The following is an 18,780-nucleotide window of genomic DNA, read 5'->3' on the forward strand; positions in this document are numbered from 1 at the left end:
GTCTTTCTTTCTTCCCTCTCTTTCCCTCTTTCTCTCCTCCTCTCCTCTCCCCTCCCCTCTCCTCCCCTCCCCTCTCCTTTCCTCTCCTGGAGGGATGGATGAAAACTCTGAGCTAAGCTAATAGGAGGCAAGACAGACTGAAGTCTTCACTGATAACGATGTCAAATTCAGCTCATCTCCATCACTGCTCCTTGATGTTCTACAGCTGGGAACCTGGGTTGGGGAGCAGGCCCATAAATGGAGCCCTGATTGCACCTGGTGTTCAGAACAGGTGCGTTCCCTTCCTCCCTGCTCCACGTGCACCCTTAGTTTATAAGATGGAGAAGTGGTTTATCAGGACATATGATGGAACGCAAAGACTTTCCTTTAGAAGAATAGTGCTTCCATTCCCTATGTCAGTGGCCCTGAATAACGGGAACAAATTTCTTTATTCTTGGAGAATGTTTTTGTGAACTTTTTTTGATTTTGAAGAAACGTCTTCTTCCATCTTTATTCTTTAGTGTCCCTTTCCTCCATTCCGTCCCCTCTGCTTCAACTCAACATTCAGTCAACAGCGACTACGTAGAAGATCTGTACTTGGAAGACGGTAGGGGACGCACAAATCTGAAGGTGTGGTGCAGATGCTCAAAGAACCTAGTGCCTACTTTGGGAGAGAAATCTCCTTCGTGCGATGATATCACTGTCCTCAGAGGATCACTTATGAAAGTGCCTGGAAACGTCAAGGAGAGGTGGGTGACGTTGGCTGAGTGAACTAGAGAAGGGCCTAGAAAAAGAACCAGGCAGAAATACTGATGAGGAAACTCTACACCTGAATTCTTTATTCTCTCTTTTCACTGACTTCCATTTACTCTCTGATTTTTTTCTAACGAAAGTCACTTTTCCAGACACAAATTCTTACCTGTTCCTGTCACGCGTTTCCTTCTCCTCAGGGCAGGCACGGTGCCTTCACAGAGGGACAAGGGACGGTGGGCGTTTAATAGACTCCGTTAAACTCTCTTTTGATTGGTACAAAATATTTTGGTAGCCTTTTCAAAAGAACAGATTCACGTTTTTAATCAGCAGAAGCTGGTGCTGTTGATGATAAGCGTTGTTCCAAATGTTGCCTCTATTGGGATGTAAGCTACAAAGCTCTGTTTGTTATTTTAAAGTGGCATCTGGAAATACACTTTTGATCTAATATTGAAGTCCTCTTGAATTACCTAAGCTGTTCCACATGGAATCAAACGCATAGAACGTGTCTTGGGAGGGCTATTTCAAAGACAGAGGAATTGAATTCATGTTTGGTGGCCACATCAATGTCTTGCAGGCTCTCATAACCCTTTTGTTTTCCAGATAAATCCGTGAAACAGATGTGGCTAAACGATATTGAAGAGATGCCATTGTGGAGTGAACTGGCCACGTTTAAGAGCACAAGTGGCTCCTTTGGAAATGATGCTTTGGCTTGTAGTTTTAGATCTTGCTTAGATCAATTACAATTCAGATCAGTTACAATTCTGTCGTAAGTAAACGTAGCCTTTTAAAACAAAGGAACTCATATGAAAGGCGGTGGTATTTTGCAACAGCTTATACAAATCTGAACAAAGCAAGGTGATGGAAAAATCTCAATAGCTTCGGACCTAGAACTTAAGCGATTGCAAAGAGCATATTTTCTCGCAAAATACGTGTTCTATTCCATCGGCTAGAAAGTCTCCGATCAAATAAAACCTTTTAAATTTTTTTTAAATGAGTGAAAAAATTGAGGACAGGCCTAGAAGAGGATTTTAATTTTTTGAAAATGTTTATATTCCAAGTAACTCTTATCATTAAAGAATAAATAAACATTCAGCTAATTGATAAGAGACAGCCTAAGAAATGAGATTGTGAAATTGGGTGATCTGTTACAAATGCTTAAAGAAAGCTAATATCCTTGTCTAAAATATCGTTTGGTTGAGATAAAATACCTGTGTGTCTGGCTTTTTTTTTTTTCTTCTACATGTGTTTCTGATCTAACAAGTGATTGGCCAAGCTTTTCATTTTAGATATAGTATTGTGCCTTGTCTCTTCTCCGGAGAAAAGTTTGGACTGGTTTGGCTTCTAGAAACACGGGCTTGCTCTGTCATTCTTAACTGCAAAAGAAAACTCACTAAGTTGGGTACATAAGAAAGTCAGACAGGCTTTTGCTCTATTCAACCTGCATAGCGTCATAAATTCAAAAGGGAATGCTTTTTCTATCAGACGTGATCGCCCCCATGCTGCTCTTTGGAAATAATCTATCACCTCTGGGTTGGGCACAGGCCCACTCCTTGGAGGATCCCTTGGGGAATCCCACCGGAAGACGCTGCCCCTGCCCCCAGTTACTGGAAGTCTCACTCTCAGCTCTGCCGGGGGCTCTGGCTAGAAGACTCCATTAAAAAGGTATGTGCTCCCTGTTTGGCTCCCTGTCTGGGATTCGTGAAACCAGAATGTAAGGCTTTGATTATAAACCTTTGACTTCTGGTATTTGTAATTTAAACTATAAAAAATTGCCTCAGAAAACGTTGTAGCGCATGGGCCCCCGTAATAGTGTAACTGTATTGTTAACTTTTTATTGGGAAACCAATGGTCATCTGCCATTATTTGGACTTAAGACTACTTGCTTCAAAACTTGAAACAATACAATTTTGGGGGGTACGATCTTTAGGCAACTTCATGAAAGTTGGTGTTAATCACACTGTAGTCTTATGATAGCTCAAATGGACATTTTGCTTTCTTTTACCAGGCCTGATATAACACCAGCCAGAAACAGTAAGACAGTAAGAAAGCTGATTATTAGTGAAGATGTATTTGTAGTGGCCTCTATAGTTTGAAAAAATAACTTTTAGGAAGGCACTAAACCTTCATTTTCCATACGGACTTCATTGCCGATTTTCCTGAAATGATAAACCTTAAGAAAAAGTATAACTCTGCATGGGCTAATTCATATAAACCGAGTTCATTGTAACTTTAGACAGCTAGTATCACGGAGGCTTAAATTATTCGGATGGACTGTGTTGATCAAGTTACCAAATATTAATTACTAGAAGGCTTCATCTCTGTTTCTCTTTGTACTGCGTGAGCCAAAGATCCTGTTATGAGAATTTATGAGATCCTGCCCCAATAGAAGCCCGCTATGAAAAACCATCGCTGTGTACAAGGCACCTATTCTCGGCCCCTGTTGTGTAATCTGACTTCACATCAGGGTGGCTGGTTTCCCAGGTGCTGTGGGCACGGTACCAAGGAAACTAATAAAACTCAAGTCATGGGTCTGATTGGTACGGGAGCCCCGGCAAAGGATCAGATCCCTGGCCCAGTGGATGCTGTTGGCCTCAAGGAATAGAAATGTCAATCTACAGCTGAGAGGGAGTTAGCCAAACAGTCAATGCACACACCCCAATGGTGGTGGAAAATGCCACTTCTGGTGAGTTCTGCTTCCACGCAGCGTGTAGAAAACCGCAAAAGTCATCGCTCCCACCCTGCCGATGACAAAAGGCTGGATCATCTACGACATGGTAACTTTTCAGAAGCCCATCAGAAAGTTGAGGTCACAAGGCCACTGAGTGAATGGCATTTCAAAGAGGGACCACCCTTCCAGCAGAGCCCAGATCTGTGAGTTGCTGCACCTTGGGCAGCGCGTAAAGGGAGGCGGCCACCCTAGAAGCAAGTAAGAAGGAATCAGTTACAATCTTGACAGATTCCTAAAGCCCAAGCGGGGGTGAGCGTGTCTGTCTGGAATAACTGGGGGCCCAGACCTAAAGGGAGGACGCGCTCACTCATGGGCTGTTCATGCAGGAGACTGGGCAGGGGGAGCCCCTGTCAGTGGCAGGGTGACAGAAGTGAGCAGCTGCCTCTGGGGACCCGCACAAATGCCACCCACACACTTTTCCTCTTACAAAGCAAAAGCCTTAATGGTCAAGGGAGGAGAGCAAAGTCTCTACCGGGGAAGCAGGCAAGACCTTCTGCTTCCAAAGAGGCAAAGACAAAACCTGACTGCCCTAGGGGAAGAATGGAAAACTCTCCTGCCCCCAGGACAGGGGAGGAAGGAACGAAGTCTCCACGTGTCTCCTGGAGGAGAAAAGGACACCTTGTTGGAACCATGGATCAGCTCTCCATGGGTTAATTTATTTATTTATTTATTTATTTATTTATTTTTTTATTTTTAAAAATTTTTTTTTTCAACATTTATTTATTTTTGGGACAGAGAGAGACAGAGCATGAACGGGGGAGGAGCAGAGAGAGAGGGAGACACAGAATCGGAAACAGGCTCCAGGCTCTGAGCCATCAGCCCAGAGCCCGACGCGGGGCTCGAACTCACGGACCGCGAGATCGTGACCTGGCTGAAGTCGGACGCTTAACCGACTGCGCCACCCAGGCGCCCCCATGGGTTAATTTATTTAATGATGACTCACTTTCCAAATTTGAGGCAGCTTAGGATAGAGTATAATTAAACAGTAAGTTTAATCAAAATGAGACAGGAAAATATGTGGTTAGTCTCGTTACTGTGACCCCATTATCTGCAGTTTTCAGTTACCCGTATTTAGTTACCTGTATCATCAGAAGGTCAGTAGTAGCCTGACGTTGGGTCACCTCCCTCGTTTCCTCACGGAGGCATTTTATCATCTCACGTCGTCACAAGAGGGGTGAGTGCCACACAATAAGATATTTCGAGAGCGACCACATTCACGTAACTTTTGTTACGTGTATCGTCAGAGTTCTATTTTGTCATTAGTTATTGTTGTTAATCTCATATGGTGTCTAACTTATGAACTGAACTTTATCATAGGTATTTTTTTTAATGTTTATTTATTTATTTTGAGAGAGAAAGAGAAGGAGTCTGTGTGTGCACGAGCGGGGAAGGGGCAGAGAGAGGGAGAGAGAGAATCCCAAGCAGACTTCCTGCTGACAGTGTGGAGCCTGATGCAGGGCTCGATCTCATGAACCACCGTGAGATTATGACCTGGGTCGAAACCTCAAGTTGGGTGCTTAACTGACTGAGCCATAGGTATGTTTTTATAGGAAAAAAACAGTACAGATCTTCCTCAGCTTATGATGGAAGATGGAAGAGGCTTATTATGGTTAATCCCTATAAGCCCATGGTAGGTTGAAAATGTTGTAAGTCAAAATGCCTTTAATACACCTAACCTACCAAACGTCACAGCCGAGCCTATCCTCCCTTAAACGCGCTTACAACATTGACTTTAGCTGACAGTTGGGCAAAATCATCGAACACAAAGCCTATTTTTTAACCAAGTGCTAAGTAGCTCATGTAACTGATCGAATGCCATCCTGAAAGTGACAAGTAGTGTGGAGGTCTGGGTGCGGAACGGTTGTTGGGCCTGGTGACGGTGTGCCTGGCTGGGAGCCCCAGCATCACGGGAGAGGACCCTCCCACGTACCGCTAGCCCGGGAAAGGATCCGAATGCAAAATTCAAGTATGGCTCATACCCAACGCATGTCACTTTGGCACCATTGTGAAGTCAAAAAATCCCAAGTCAAACCACTATAAGTAAGGGGACTGCCTGTAAATACAGGGTACGGTTCTATCGGTGGTTTCAGGCATCCACCGGGGGCTCGGAAGTTTCCCCAGCAGGGATGAGGGAGGGCCTCTGTATTTGGTTCTGACGGGGCAGCCAGGACAAAAACGTAAGCTTAATGGCTTAAAGAATTCTAATGTGGGATGTTCATAAATTCCTTCATCGAGACAACCTTTTCCTAGCGGTCAGTACTGAGTGGAGAGCATCAGACTTTACACAAGGGGCTTGGGTGATGACATAGTATTTATTTCATCAGTCAATGAATATTTATTGTTCATCAGGCTAGGCCTGTGCGAGACTTGGGGACAAAAAGACACAGTTTCTGTTCTCTAGGGACTTTCAATGGGGTCTTTAAGAGAATCCTTATGTTTGGCTACCAAACGAGTGAGAGTGGCCTCCTTTTACAAATGTTGAGAAATCTGGCCAGGGTTGGAATGAAAGGAGACAATCCCAGCTCAAGGTGCGCTAGGAAGCTTGGGCAGCTGTGGGCAGAGGTTGGGTTTTCCTCAAAGTTAAGCTTTGAACTCATCCAAATATCTAGGCACAGATTCATGTGACACGGTGGAATTCCTGCCATGGTGCATGGCAAAGAGAACAGCCACCCAGAGGCTTTTTCTTGTCCATAGCACCAGTCATTTACATAGGTAAAACGCTTAACAGTCCCCTGGGGGAATATCTGCTTCTGCACTCCAGGTCGCCTAGTAGGATGAATCGGCTGCGAATGTTTCTATAAAATTGTGCTCTCCCCCGCCTTTCCTCTCTGCCCTTTACTACTTCAGAAGGCCTTGTATAAAGAAAAAAGTGCTCTTGGTCACTATGTGGGGCTTGATGCCCAGGGAAGTGTCTCCCCCATACCCCAGAATCATTTGCCAACCCATGAGAGACATTCAGAAAGTATCTGGCTTAGCGTATTTTCTTGAAACGGGTGCTGCAGAGAATCACTAGTATTTCATAACTCTAGGAAGAAAAAGACATAACCAAATGTTAACCCTGGATAAATGATCTCTAGCTAGAATGATTCTGAGTCAGTTAATTGTCTCCAGAGGGAGGCATCTAAAAAAAAGTACACAGTGTGTAACTGCTATGTGTAAGGACCTAGGGACTTATCAAGAATGAAGGTCCTGTAAATGGAACATCTTATGAACATCTTATCTATTACAATACCTAATTTCTCAGAGTATCTTGAGTTATCCAAATTTTGCTTCCTATTGGAACCTTTAAAGAGAATTTTTTTGCATCAATCAAAACCTGTTACCGCTTCAGAGAGTGAAATTTCTCATGGGCCAAGAGTCTGACATTTATTGTGGAAGCAGATGATTATCTCCAGAGCTTCTGGAATGTCTCCTGGGGTGAATTTATCAGTGATCTAGTCATCAATAACTCATTTTGCTTATTTTTAGTTCAAGGAAAGTTTCAGAAATTTTACATGAGCTTTCATTTATGCAACTTTTGGCTAGTGAGGGCATATGGTAGTTACTTTGTGCTTCCTGGAGGATGAGCTGGTTTTCATTCAGTAAAGTAAATGGAAACATCCAGATGTTTACTGTGCATAAAATGAAGCAGAAAGGTTTACATAGTTTTGTGCAATATTAGTTTTCCAAAAATGGTTCGTAATTTAATTACGTTAGGACTCGAGCCAATGTCTTAAATGCCTTGCTTTACATATTATAGAAAGTATCAGTAGTCCTACTAGAAATGTGATCTTTTATTTGTTATAGGCGTTATAATTTTGAAATTACTCAAATTTAACATCGTTACATTACTATTAACTAAACTCCAGACTTTATTAAAATTTCAATATGTTTTCTCATTAATTCACTTTTCCTATTCCATGATCCCATCCCAAAGGCCACATTGCTTTCACTGTCATGTCTCCTTGGTTCCTCTGGTCTGTGACAGTTCTCAGCCTTTCCTTATTTTTCACAACTTTGAACGTGATGAGGAGTACCAGTCTGGTATTTGCTAGGATGTCCCGTAATTTGGGTTTTTCTGATGTCCTTCTCATAACTGCACTGGAATTATGGATTTCTGGAAAGAATATCACAGGTGTCTTTTTCATGTGTCACACTGAGAGCACGTGATATCTATGGGACGTTGCTGGTGACGTTAACCTTCCCCACCTGCTTCAGGTAGGGTTTATCAGATGTCTCCATTGCAAAGTTATTATTTTTCTCTTTCCAGTTCTTCATTCTTTGAAAGCAAGTAACTAAGCCCGGCCCATCCTCAAAGGAGGGCAATTAGACTCCACCTCCTTGGTATTGTTTGGAATTCTTCTGTACAAAAACCTTGTCTCTTCTCCCTCATTTATTTATTCAGTGTTACTTATATAATTATGTATATTTATTTTATACTTTGGGTTATAATCCCAATCTACGTTATTCTGTTGCTCTCATTATTCCAGATTTGACCACTGCGACCTCTTTCAGGTTAGATCCTGTGTCCCTTTAACACACTTCCATTCTTTGTTCTTCTGAGTTCTCTCTTACCTTCTGATGCTACAAGGTGTTCCAGGCACATGTTGCATATTCCCTGCCCCAGCCCTAGAATCAGCTCCAAGGAACCCTATTTCTTTTATTGCAGAATGGTATTTACAAACCAAAGTCAGGGCCCTGGGAATGTTCATTGCCACCAGGGTGTCAACATCTTTAGAACTTCTCAGCAGATAAGTCATAATCTTTTCAGTGCTTAGAATCTTTAAAGGTTTTAAATTGATCCTAGATAAGTCTTCTAATATAAATACATATTTCTGATTCCCATTTCTTATTATGAACCCATTCCCCGCCCCCCCCCCCCGCCAAGCTTCTCCCTTCTTTTTCTCTGTTTCCTTCATAAAATACCTTTGCTCACTTGAACTCCTCTCTTTACTTTCTCTCCCTTTCTTAATACTCCCCCCCCCATTTCTTGCCCTTCTCTTTGCAGTTAGTGAAGGTCTAACCTAGTCATTAAGAGGCAAATAATCTGCTTACAAGAATTTTTCCTTAGAAGTGAATGACTGATTGGGGTGCCTGGGTGGCTCAGCTGGGTTGAGCATCTGACTTTGGCCTAGGTCATGATCTCACAGTTCTCTTGAGTTCGAGCCCCCCGTCGGGCTCTGTGCTGACAGCTCAGAGCCTGGAACCTGCTTCGGATTCTGTGTCTCCCTCTCTCTCTGCCCCTCCTTTGCCCATGCTCTGTCTCTCTCTCTCTCAAAAATAAATAAACATTAAAAAAATTTTTTAAAAAAAGAAGTGAATGACTGATAATAGTCTATTGAAATGGATGGTTCTCAGAATTGTATGTGCAATGAATCAATCACTGAGTTGTTGAAAATACAAACACCAGGGCCCCTTATTCCTGACTGAAGGAGAATCTTGGGGTGGGGACAGGGAAATGCTATGACATCTGTAATTTTATAACCTAAGGTATTTTGTGTCTTTATGACTATATGCAAACTGAGATCACTTTAGAGATACAGAGATTGTTAGTGTGTATCATATATTTATTAATATCTCTTTGTTTTATATACACATATAGGCACACATAAATATACATACTTTTAGAGCTTCTGAAAAGTGAATTTCAGGTGTGGTACTAAGTCAACCATTTTGGTTCAGACACAAGGGGTGCTGGTCATTCCCCATTTTCTCCTTCCCTCCCCCTATCTCCCCCATCCATCTCTACTCTTCTGCCTGAATCCTGGGAGACTGGCCCCTTCAAATTTCATGTTTTAGCTTTTTTCTAGGCAGCTTTGATGCATGGCAAGCAGATGGACAGCAGGAAGACAGGGAGGTGAGGATCTTTTCCCCCTTGCTGTCTTGAGTCGCCCCGCAAGGCAGGTAATCACTGTGCCTTCAAAGATTGTAGCTACTGGCCTCTGGTCACCGTCTTTCTCTCTTTGTTACTTCAAGGCCAGGGACATGATGGCTCCCTAATGTTGCTAACCTCTGGGTGTTTCAGCGTCTTTGATGGGTCCCTTCGTGAGACCCACAGCTCTGAAAAGTCCTCGCGCTGAAATTGTATGAAGTGAGCCCTCTGCGTGAACTCCTGTTTCTTGCTGGGATTCTGACTGATACACAAGGGGTTAGCATCACCTCTGTTATCTGCAAAGGCCTTCATGGCTTGTAGGGTGACAGGAAGAACAGAAAAACTTCCTATTTTAATTAAGGAGCATGCGCATTATGATTTGTGAAAGACTAAGAAGTCCATGCTTTATTAAAGACATCCAGGGGCGCCTGGGTGGCTCAGTCGGTTAGGCATCCGACTTCAGCCAGGTCACGATCTCGCGGTCCGTGAGTTCGAGCCCCGCGTCGGGCTCTGGGCTGATGGCTCAGAGCCTGGAGCCTGTTTCCGATTCTGTGTCTCCCTCTCTCTCTGCCCCTCCCCCGTTCATGCTCTGTCTCTCTCTGTCCCAAAAATAAATAAAAACATTGGAAAAAAAAAATAATAAAGACATCCAGTCCCACCACACCCCTCCTTCCCCCCCCCCCCCCGCTATTCAGGGGGCAAGATTAGGATTTATTGCTCTATTTTAGAATTGCAGATGACTTTATATCAGACTTATAATGAAATCCACCAGGAATCTAGCCTAGCATTTCTAATGACATTATCTTAGGATAATCTGCAGTAGAGTTTTCAGAGTTAGGAAATTGGCCCAGGATACTGTTTCCAGAGGTTTTTTTGGGTTGGGATGCTTCTGGGGAGAGAAAAAGGAGACGTACTGTCTTGGGAAACTCAGCAGTATTTTATTGAAGAAGTCAATCCTGGCTTGGATATATTGGCTTTGAATTTTTACGGGATACACCCCCACCATTGCCATGAATTGGTTTATTATATTTTCTTTCTGATTACACTACTTGCCTGAAAAGGGATGGAATTGTTTTTATGCCTTTCCCCAGCTTTGCTGGCAAAGCACCATTCAGTAAACCCAAACGGATGGGAGCGGAATGCACTGTCAGTCCACGTAAGGTCAGCTTTTCTTTACGCCATTTGTTTCGGGTTTCTGCTGCCTCATAGTAAGGTACTCAAATCGGATCTTTTATTTTGGATTCCAGTTTCGTACTGACAGTTTCTTCTCAACCATCAGGTGACTGCATTTCCCCGATGAGTTCTTCCTGAAACTTCCCTGTAGTCTGTGACTCCCTCCCACATCACCCATTATTATGTAGGCAGAGGTCATTGTTGCCCTGGGTAGAAGTCACCTATAGCCTGGTTTGTCTTATGAGAAAACTCTTTGTATAGACGCGGAAGCCATAAACCTGAAATTATGTATTTCATAAAATAACTCAGCTCTGTTTCAGAATGTGAGCCACTCTATTGTTTTACTTCTACTCTTTCTTATTTCTTATTAGTGCCAGAAGTTTACAATTCTAGACAATTCCAGAAAATCCCAGTGATTTCTGACTACAATGACTTTAAACATATAGGTCTAAAGTCTTTTTTTTTTATCCTAATTGAAGGCAGTTTGGATCGCTATTTTGTCAATGGAAATGCCAGGTTTCCATGGTTTTATGGTATCAGAAGCAAATCCCCTGTGCCAGCCCCTTTGTTAGTTGGATTACTTTTGTATATATTTGTTTTGGCTTTAATTTTTATCAAAATAATACATGCCCATAGATGAAGCCAATGAGCTGGTTGTGAAAAACAATAGGTTTCATTTCCTTCTCCCCTCATTTTCTGAGATAACCACTTCTACGTCTTTAGGCAAATTTTGCTTTCCTTCAGTGTCTCTAAATGGCATGGCTCCTTTTCTGTCTTTGTATTGTAGGTTATGTTCCTCCTATAAAAGATGATCATTTAACTCTGCTTCCTCCTATTAGCCATGTTTTGTTCCTAGTCTCTGGACTCTCCAAATAGTTATGTTGTGAAACAATTAGCTCAACATTTTGTATTTACATCATTATGACTATGTACATGTTATTTGTAGCCGAGTTATGTGGGGGATTGTGGTTACTTTTTCCTTTCTATGCAGAGTTCTATTTTTCCTAGAGCTAATGATCTTTTCTTTCCCCTGGGCTTTCTGTCCTCTTGTTAGTTCAACCAGATTCTTCACAAACTGCCTCTTCCAGATACGGGAGGCATTCTATCAGTTTCACTTTTCTGGACAAGTCTCCTCTATAACCTTCCTATTTCCTCTGACCTAGACTGCTTGTCCTCCACGCCTGGTACACAGCTGTCATCCTGGCATCTCTCTTAACCTTTGCTTGCCTCTTCCTGTGTTCTTCTCTTATTTCTCTTATTCCAGATCTTCTTTATTGGTGGAACTTATTTTCTGGTAAGAAATAAGTTTTTTGTGAGAGGCTATAAGGCACACAAAAAATGTTTTTGAGAAGTTAAATATTTTTAAATATGATTATTATGGGCTCCTGCTTGACTTGTCGTTGGGCTTGATATGTAATTCTAGGATGAAAATATTTTCCTTTAGGGTTTCCAAGGCATTTTGCCATCGCCTTCTGGCTTCCATTGCTTTTGTTGAGACGGCTGAAGTAATACGGTATTTTCTTGTTGTCATCTTTGTAGCTTCTCTTTGTCCTGGGATTCTGAAAATGTTTGATAATGTGCTCTGATATGATTTTGCTTTTTAATTCTCGACTGCTTGGTTGGCCCCTTCCATGCAGAAACTAGTGACTCCTAGCTCTGAGAAAGATTCTTGCATTATTTCTTTGATCGGTCTCCTTCCTCCATTTTCCGTTGGCTTTTTACAGATCTCCAATTTTTTACTTTTAAAGTAAAGGGAATAAAGGAGATTTCTTGGATATCTTCTTCAGTCTGGCTGCTTAGCTATGTCAAGAAAAGGAAATAATGGGACAGGAGATGTATGTTCAATGAAAGTCAATGGCAACAGCAACAAAATAGGGCCAGGGAAAGTCATGATAATTCTTCCAATTCTTTTCCTTTCTGGAGGAATAAAACGGGCTGAAATAAAGGTGAAGAGGAATGTTTAGTCTCTTTCTGTAACTTTCTGTTGGGGCACAGAGGAGTGAAGGTGCAAGGAAAGAAAACCATATCCTTCATCTGTATTTGGGGCTGAGTAGCCCGATGATATGTGTCCCAGCAGGGAATTTGGGTGGTGCTGGGTTTGGTGAATTGTCAGGGAGTTAAAACCTTCTGGAATTGTCTGTGGTGAGCTTACTAAATCTTGGAGTTCAACAATTACCTTGACCTGGGGCTTAAAACGAAGAGATGTGTCAGCAGATTGGGTTGGACAAATGCAGATAAATGAGTGAGAAGAAAGCAACACTGATCATTTATTCTTATATTTTCCTAATTCAGTGTTTAAGGTGTTCTGTATCATTAGCATCCTCTCCAACGCACACCTACACACGTGCTGATGGGCTCACGTAACCAATGTCAAAGTGAAACTGAACAAAACCCATCATCCATACTTAGTGTACATATATCTGTATATGTATACAGCAACACACACACATTTGACCCTTAATACGCTGGTTTCTGTTGTTATTTATTATTTCATTAATGTACCCTGTGTGAGCCATTGAGAGCAAAGTAATTACTTTGTGCCCCATAAAATGCTCTGCATCTTGCCTCACCAGGCACGCTCCCCTTATGTGCCCACAAGCATTTGTAGTAGATGATGATCCCATGTACTTTCCCCGTATGCCCGAGAGAAAATCAGAAGGAGCTAGTCATGCTCAGTTTGCATGTCAACCAGATTTCCCAGCGGTCGGCCACGGGGAGCAGAACCTGGGGTCCAAAGGTAAGTGAGAAAGTGCCTTCTAGCTGCATGAATGTTGTTAAATAGACGATAGGGCAGAAAGTGAGTCGATAGGTTTCCCATGCCTTTTGTCATAGTATTTTCTTACAGTCCCTTCTGCATTTTCTCCTCACAGACTAGTCAGTTTGTGACTTCAGGAAACAATTTTGAGAGGCGGCGTAGGTAAAGAACTCCCTGTGGAAAGTTAAATATGGATAAAAAGTGACCCAGGCAGTTGGAGGAGAGGTGGGGGTGAGCCAGAAGGGCCGGGGGGGGGGGGGGGGGGGGTTGTCAGTGACAGCAGCAGATGCTGAATGCCTGCATTCCAGGGGCTTGTCGGGAAGCCAAGGGAGTCACTGTGTACAGAGCTCGGCCCTGGAAAGAAGGGAAAAGAATGCAGGCCCCCCAGCGCTCATGAATAGAGCCAGAAGAAAATCAGGCTCCCGGCTCCTCTGGTTCACAATTGGCTTTCTCTCAGAATTCCATTTCCAACTGGTTGGAGGACAATTTTAAATAGAAATGGGATTCCAAAAATAAATAAATAAGCAAACAAAGACTGTTTTGGGCAAAATGATGTATCATAATTGAACACTGTTCTTTAATTCAGATGGTTTCATAACAAACAAAGCTCTGCTCTTTCACTGGAACCACATTAAAATGGGTGTTGTTTTCTTGCCCCCCCCCCGAGGAAAATAAGCATTTTCAAAAGTAGCTTCAAAAAAGACAATTACCATTTTAATGTGACATGCTTGGTTTCAGAAAGTTTATAGCACTGTGTTCCAAATTCGAGTTCAAAGGACATGGAGATAACGGACCTGGAATTCGCTGCTACTCGATGGCCAGCCCTTGTAAGCTGATCCATCACGGGCGCCGGGGCAGAGCTAGGGTTTGTGCACAGAGCCTTGCCCCCCGCTGCCGGGGTTCTTGGGGGTCCCATCGTCTTTTTCCCGTTTGCTTTATTCGCCTCACGGTGGCCACATCTTTTCAAACGTAAAGGCGTATCGTTTCGCTGCTTTGGAAAAAGAGGGTACCGCTGGACGATTGTGAACAGGCAGTGTGCCATCCCTGGACGAGGCAGTTTTCAAATGTTTTCTCACATCCCGTGTAATCCTCACACAAAGTTACAGGGTCGTATGGTGACAGATGGCAGCTATGCTTGTGGGGAGCACAGCATAAGGTCCGAGTATGTTGAATCACCACGTGCTACACCTGAAATTAACGTAACAATGTGGGTCGACTGTACTTAAAAAACAAAAGCAAAAACAAACAGAAGGTCCCGCAGAACACACTTAGATCGGTATTATCATTTCCCCCATACTATAGATGAGGACACTTGCCCAAAGTCCCGACGCTTAGGAACTGCTGAAGCTGGGGCCACAGGCAGGACTGGCCTACCGTGCTTATCATGACGCATCCCCGATTCCCTCCTCATGGCTCCTCCCAGAATAGCAGGGAACAGCAGCACTTGTGTCCCAGCTGTGGTGACAGAAAGAGGAAAGGAATTCCTTGTCCTTTTCATACCCAATTGGACAGCGTTCTTTCCTTTCGGCATTTACGTCAATCTTGAGATCAGCCAGTGCCCGAACTGAAAACAAGGCTCTCGTTCTGTTTTTAAATTTCCTTACATCATTACTCCAACGTTACAAGGTGCATAATTTGGGTGGTTTTACAGCTCCACAACTTTGGTGGGATGGCTCAGAAATGTAAGAATTACTATCAAGTTTCATAAAAATTGTTCAGGAAGCCACTAGAATGCCCAGGAGGCTTATAAAGGTTTGAATCTACTCCTTCATCAATGACTTCACCTGTTTGGAAAAGTTTTTCTGGTATGTGTATTTCCACTACATGCTGTCTCTATTTCACACCCTTCACAAAACACAGCTTTCTCAAAAGCCTGGTTCGTACATATGCAGTAACTTCAAAATGTCACCATTCTCTCTCTCTCTTTTTTTTTTTTTTTTCAACGTTTTTTTTTTTTTTTTTTTTTTTTTTTTTATTTTTGGGACAGAGAGAGACAGAGCATGAACGGGGGAGGGGCAGAGAGAGAGGGAGACACAGAATCGGAAACAGGCTCCAGGCTCTGAGCCATCAGCCCAGAGCCCGACGCGGGGCTCGAACTCACGGACCGCGAGATCGTGACCTGGCTGAAGTCGGACGCTTAACCGACTGCGCCACCCAGGCGCCCCTTTTTTTTGTTTTTTGTTTTTTTTTTTTCAACGTTTTTTTTATTTTTTTTTTATTTTTTTTTATTTTTGGGACAGAGAGAGACAGAGCATGAACGGGGGAGGGGCAGAGAGAGAGGGAGACACAGAATCGGAAACAGGCTCCAGGCTCTGAGCCATCAGCCCAGAGCCCGACGCGGGGCTCGAACTCACGGACCGCGAGATCGTGACCTGGCTGAAGTCGGACGCTTAACCGACTGCGCCACCCAGGCGCCCCTTTTTTTTGTTTTTGTTTTTTTTTTTTCAACGTTTTTTTTTTTTTTTATTTTTATTTTTGGGACAGAGAGAGACAGAGCATGAACGGGGGAGGGGCAGAGAGAGAGGGAGACACAGAATCGGAATCTTTTTTTTTTTTTAAGTTTATTTATTTCTTTTGAGAGAGACAGAGACAGTGGGGGTGGGGAGGGGGAGGGAGCAGAGAGGGAGAGAATCTCAAGCAGGTTTCACACTTCTGGCGTGGAGCCCGAGGGGGAACTTGAACCCACGAAACTGTGAGAGCTGAAAACCAAGAGTTGGATGCTGAAGTGAGCCACCCAGGAGCCCCCAAATGTCATCATTCTTAAAGACTACGTGAATACCCATACGAGCCTCTCCTTGGAATAACATAAAGGGAAAGGCTTAGATAGTGTGAAAGCAGATCAACTCGCAATGAAAGAGCTATTCCAGTGCTTTCTCATAACCCGGATTTTCCTACATTCGCTCATGTAATATGTACAGCAGCCTGACTACCGAGAGCCTTGTTTCAGATCCCCGCTTTGCCACCTGACTCTTTGTGACTTCGAGCCACTGCACCTCCCTGGGCCCCAGTTCGCTCCACTGTAAAACACGAGTAATTGTAACAGTCTTCACCACTATCGGCGTCAAGCTTCAGGCGATGTGCTTTACACGTGTGCGCACACTTAAGCTCACGGCATCCCTGGAAGTTACGTAGATGGAAAAGTTGAAACCTTCCAGGTTTATGGACAGCAAGTAAATCCCAGAGGTAACCCCGACTGTATCTGGGCCCAGTACGAGCCCACTCGACCACTGGTCCGCCCCAAGAAGGCTCAAGCGTTCTGTGATCTGCAGTTACGCCACGGGGAGCGCTGCTTGAATGTGATCGCCGTGAGGCGTCTGTCAGAAACTGCTGATGATATCGGAAATGAAAGGAATCTGGCTTATATTTCTACTTACAAAAAGCAAATATCTGGGACGCCTGGGTGGCTCAGTCGGTTGAGCATCCAGCTTCGGCTCAGGTCATGATCTCACGGTTCGTGGGTTCAAGCCTCACATCCGGCTTTGTGCTGACAGCGTGGAGCCTGGTTCAGATTCTCTGTCTTCCTTTCTCTCTGTCCCTCCCTTCCCCTCACAAATAAATAAACATTTTTTTAAGCGTATATTTGGACACAATGAGAAGTGTTTAGGAATCGGGACTCAGTTGTTGGTAAGAAGTTCTTTCCTGAAGCATTCTTTAGCCATCCACAGTAAGTGGCACCTAACAGATTTATATCTGACTCATCTGGGTGACGATTGATCAGCAACTACGGACAGCAATATGCACACTTGCCGGTTTTGATTTGTTTTTGCATGATATAAATAGGAGCTGAGAGGATCATTGTGATATTGTAATTTATAATAATATACTATTTGGTCTTCATCCAGTTTCTGACATAGAACTTTAAAAAGAATTTTTTTTAATGTTTATTTATTTATTTATTAAAAAAATTTTTAATGTTTCTTTATTTTTGAGAGAGAGAGAGAGACAGCGTGAGCAGAGGAGGGCAGAGAGAGAGGGAGACACAGAATCTGAAGCAGGTTCCAGGCTCTGAGCTGTCAGCACAGAGACCAATGCGGGGTCGAACTCACTAACTGTGAGCTTATGACCTAAGCTGAAGCTGGACGCTTAACCAACTAAGCCACCCAGGCGCCCTGAGATGTTTATTTATTTTTGAGAGAGAGAGAAAGACAGAGTGTGAACAGAGGAGGGGCAGAGGAGAGGGAGACACAGAATCTGAAGGAGGCTCCAAGCTGTCAGCACAGAGCCCACACGGGGCTTGAACCCATGAACTGCGAGATCATAACTCGAGCCAAAGTTGGCCGCTTAACCCCCTGAGCCACCAGGCACCCTTCTGGCACAGAACTTTTAAAACCCTTGGAATTTCCTAAGTGAGAAGCATGAGCAAGGTTTCTTGACGTTCCTTTCAACTGCACCTAAATTTCTGTGAATGAGGTGGCCTTTTGGAAAGCACCTGAGGATGAAGTTTGGTTGCCAGGGAAACCAACCTTGAGAAGGGGGGTTGGAACTTTCAGTCCTACGCCCCTCCCCCTACCTCTGGGGAAAGGAGAGGGAGGGAAGCTTGCGTTGGTCGCCAATGGTCAATGATTTAATCAATCGTGCCTTCCTAAACGTAACGTGGCCTTCCTAAAGACCTAAAAGCTAAAAATGGATGGGCTTCAGAGGGCTTCAGGGCTGGTCAGCACATGGAGATTTGGGGGCGGTGGTGCCCCTTCCTGCGTAGCTTGCCCTAGTCATCTCTCCCGTCGGGCTCTTCTTGAGTTGCCTCCTTTTATAGTGAGCTGGTTATCTAGTGAGCAACATGTTTCCGAGTTCTGTGAGTTGCTGTAGCAAGACTGGTCAAACCGAAGGAGAAGACGGCGGGCCCTCCATTCCATAGCCAGTCGGTCAGAAGCACAAGTGGTAAACTGGACTGTTGGGCATCTGAAGTTGACGTGGGGGAGGGGACAGTCCAGTGGGACTGAACCTCAACCTGTGGGGTCGGGTGCCGTCTCCAGGTAGATAGTGTCCGGATTGAGTTGATTGCTTGGTGGTGTGGTAAACAGGGCCCACAAGTCAGAACGGGTGTCAGAATCACAGTCAGGAGATCGCTTCCACCTTTGGGGGGCGGGGGGGGTACGGCATTCTCCCCGACTTGTACGTCATGCTTGTCTTTCCACCCTCACTGTGTCTGACAGGTGCCTCTTGACCATCACTGCTCTCCTCAGGTTTCTTGCTCACTCCGCCCTGGAGCAGGGACCCGGGGGTGTGCAGATGGCAGGGGCAACCCAACCTTATCCTCAGTGCCTATAGGGCTCCCCACAGGCCCATCCAGGTAATGTGCCAACTCCTGAGGCCAGTTCAGGGCAAGAGACAGGCCCTTGGAAGGTCTGGTTTCAGTTTCACCAGGGAAATACTGGATCGGGTGGAGTTGGCAGAAAGGCAGGCCTATTCCCATTTCTTGGTCTCGCGTTTGGAGCCACCGTGTAAGCCACGTTCTGCTTGGCTGTACGCAGTCACTTGGATCGGCTTCTTGTTACCAGTGGGCGTGGAGCGCTTAGTTTTCAGGGGAACGCGTGTCTCAAG

This window comes from Puma concolor, chromosome A1 (genome assembly GCF_028749965.1).
Source record: "Puma concolor isolate L17-30 chromosome A1, mPumCon1.1.hap2, whole genome shotgun sequence".
Lineage (NCBI taxonomy): Eukaryota > Metazoa > Chordata > Mammalia > Carnivora > Felidae > Puma > Puma concolor.